Below are 3,223 nucleotides of genomic sequence, written 5' to 3' on the forward strand. Positions count from 1 at the left end.
ATGTGTGTAACCTCGACATCGTAACCTAGTGAATGAATCAATCAGTGTGATGATGTATATGAACCTAAAAATGACAAGAACGGAAGCTCAGGACATACATTTATATAGGTAACAACAAAAAAGTGTGATCTGGTTAGGATCAAGAACCTGTCTAGAATAGTGATTTGCATCTCTTCTTATTCAAGCCATTTGAAATCTATCTTCTGGAACTCCTCCTACATCATACAAATAAAGATGTTGAACCAATAATATGGTGCAAGACAAAACATTCTGATTACTATAATGATAATGAAAACAAATCCGTTGAATTTTCATATTTTCTGTAATATTATACCCGATCATCATATCAGCATTTTTATTACATAAAGATGTATTTGTCTGTGAAGATCTAATTCAACCCTGCAAAATTATAACATGAGTTAGCTCCAAAGCATTGAAATTTTGAAAACAATTTCCAGGCATATTACCTCATTGTTGATAAAGATCGTCCTCGCTGAAACACCACAGTTTGATGATAACTTCATAGTCCTTGCTTCCTTTGAGGTTCCATTCTTAATGGTACTGTTAAACAAGAGCACAAATGCAGCTATCAGTATACAAAGATTGGGATTATGCAAAATAAAAGAAATACAAGAAATTAGTTACACACAGACATTCAGGTATTCAAACATAACATATGCATCTGAACATAGTTTACCCAACCCTAAAAACTGAAGCATAAAACCTATAGTTAATGAGATAAAATGGAAATGGAAACAAAATTCTTCAAAAGGAAAATCATCTTAACTTCTAATAAATCATCGTTATCCAGGAAATAAATATATACAATGTATATATACCTACTTAATAAATATTTGAGCAATTGCAATACACTCGATTTGCTGTGCTTTGAAATGGACTGGTATGCTCAGGAAAAACTTGGTAGTTGACAGTTAGTAAAATAGCCGAGACTGGAGATAGATGCGGCAGAGTAAGACTTATATAGGTGGGAATAACAAACAAACAAAGCTATCATGTAGTCATGCACAACTCGGTCCATTCCAAGTTGACTTATGGTGCGTAGAAATTACACATATTGTTCAAACAGATACAAAATAATGCAAGGCAGAACATGAGGTGATGATTGCAGAACTTAACTGAGTTTACTCCGGGAATGAGGAGGGCAATACATAGATCTATTCTGAATAAGTGAATCCAACATGTCATACATTACACTACATTATTTAATAACTCACACTACCAGATGGTAGTTTCCAACAAATTAAAATTGGTGCGGCATACCAGGAGGCCTTGTAGAGAAAGCATATATATTGTTCAAAGCAAAGCATGGGGTAACATATTACTACTCAGCAGTCATCAAACTCAGGCACATGATTAAGGAAATCAATAAATAGTGGGGTGGCTCATACCTTGATGAAGCCAATGTCCTTGGCATAGTTGTGGAAGCAATGCCTGCAGCACACCCGTACTTCCGGATCAGACCATGCGAGTTGCTGTAGACACGGGATACCCATTCATCAGATCCCATCCATGGAAATTTGATAGTATATGAGAAGAACAATAATCAGAAACAAAGAGGGGCAGCGGATCCAGAGGAGCGCATCAAGTACTGCATCTCCATACAACGTTAAATATATTATTTTCCCATCTTTGCTATGCGCTTGAAGCTAATCATTCCCTGCTCTTATCAATCATGTGGATCATTCTCACTCAAAATTCCCACCAATGGAAATTGAGGAAATATTGTAAGCAACACTACAGAGCGAGCTGGATGTCGTTAAAGAAATAGTGTTAGCACTTCTATTAAACAAATACTAATGTTATCGTCTGTATGAAAACCAAAAAGGAACATCATCATACCTTAACATCCGGTGACTAATGATCTAGTGTCGTCAAAGCAAATGGAATTACTAACCACCACAACTCGCCAAGCTTCGGGTAGTTAGCCTGAAACAATCGAAGAAGCAACTGGAGTGAAAACCTTTAATGCTGAAATGGCTCCACATTACTAATTATGCTTCCGGCGCTGTTACAAGTATTTACTGCAGCACATTTTCTGATTATCATAGTAATTGTCCAATCGAATATTTTTATTCAGTCAAGCAGGTCTCAAATTTTCCTAAATGAACTACTACTCCTACAAACAATAGCTTTATGACACTAATTAATCACCAGCTGTTAGTGGCAGATTATAGATAAAACTGAAAGCACAAGTGGCATGGTGCGCATCAATCAATTCATCGAACGTGATCTCGGGCAGCTAGTGCATCATGCCATTTGATTATACTTGTTTCAAATGTACTCCCTCCGTCCTGAATTACTTGTCGCTCAAACGGATCTATTTTCTTAGTGCTAAATACATCCGTTTGGGCGACAAGTAGTTTGGGACAGAGGGAGTATGTTTTTCTTCAAATAATCTGGGTGCCGATTTCTGTCCTCAGTAGTTATGTATGCTCTTGTGTCTAAGTGGCCGCGTCTGAACTACATTCTCACTCGATGTGTGAAATGAGGCATCCCATAATTTGCTTCATAATTTTTGTTTTGCTAATTAACCCATACAAAACATCATGGATGTTGATTTTTTTTGCATAAACTGGTAAAACTTAAGCTAGTTTGACTTAGGACCAAACTAAAAAGAACATCCTATTTGAGGATGGAGAGGGTATTTATTATATGACACAAGAACAACTACCTGAATGTTTATATAGTTGAAGGAGGTAAAAGGATAACACCACATGCCACACAAAGAATATTCAATCACGGGTGGGATGGGGTGGGTGGCGTGAGGAACTAATCTAATCAATAAAGAGGCTATTCTAATCAAATTTAATAAAGAAAAGAACAAGAGGGACTATATCTAATCAATAAAGAGGCTATTCTAATCAAATTTAATAAAGAAAAGAACAAGAGGGACAGGGAGAAGAAGATAGCACATACATGAACTGTTGGAAACCCGACCCCGGCCCACGCTCAGGAGGAGAACCACCTGGACCGGTTCCTGCGGTGACCACGGCGCCCACGCTCGCGCACTCGCCCATGACTCCACGCACGGCGTGATCGCCACTTATCCTGTATAGTCTGTTGTAACTATCGTAGCATAGGAGGTGTGCATCTGTTGTATTTAAACCCATGAGCTCTTCAGATGGAATATACAAGCGATTCCACAATCCAACTTGGTATCAGACGTTCTCTCTCTCGCTTCCGCAATGAGCATCCGACGCCC

At 38.1% G+C, this 3,223-nt stretch overlaps 1 long non-coding RNA gene across 1 annotated transcript; it reads right to left on the reverse strand.

Moving 5' to 3' along the window:
• Positions 1–213: 213 nt before the first annotated feature.
• On the reverse strand, positions 214–1,731 carry LOC123115859 (uncharacterized). The gene is made up of 3 exons (XR_006456782.1): positions 1,410–1,731; positions 468–561; positions 214–399 (listed from the first exon to the last, which is right to left on the reverse strand). It is a non-coding gene; the product is annotated as an uncharacterized lncRNA (long non-coding RNA).
• Between the last annotated feature and the right edge of the window lie 1,492 nt (positions 1,732–3,223).

Source organism: Triticum aestivum, chromosome 5B, assembly GCF_018294505.1.
Source record: "Triticum aestivum cultivar Chinese Spring chromosome 5B, IWGSC CS RefSeq v2.1, whole genome shotgun sequence".
In the NCBI taxonomy this organism is placed as follows: Eukaryota; Viridiplantae; Streptophyta; class Magnoliopsida; order Poales; family Poaceae; genus Triticum; species Triticum aestivum.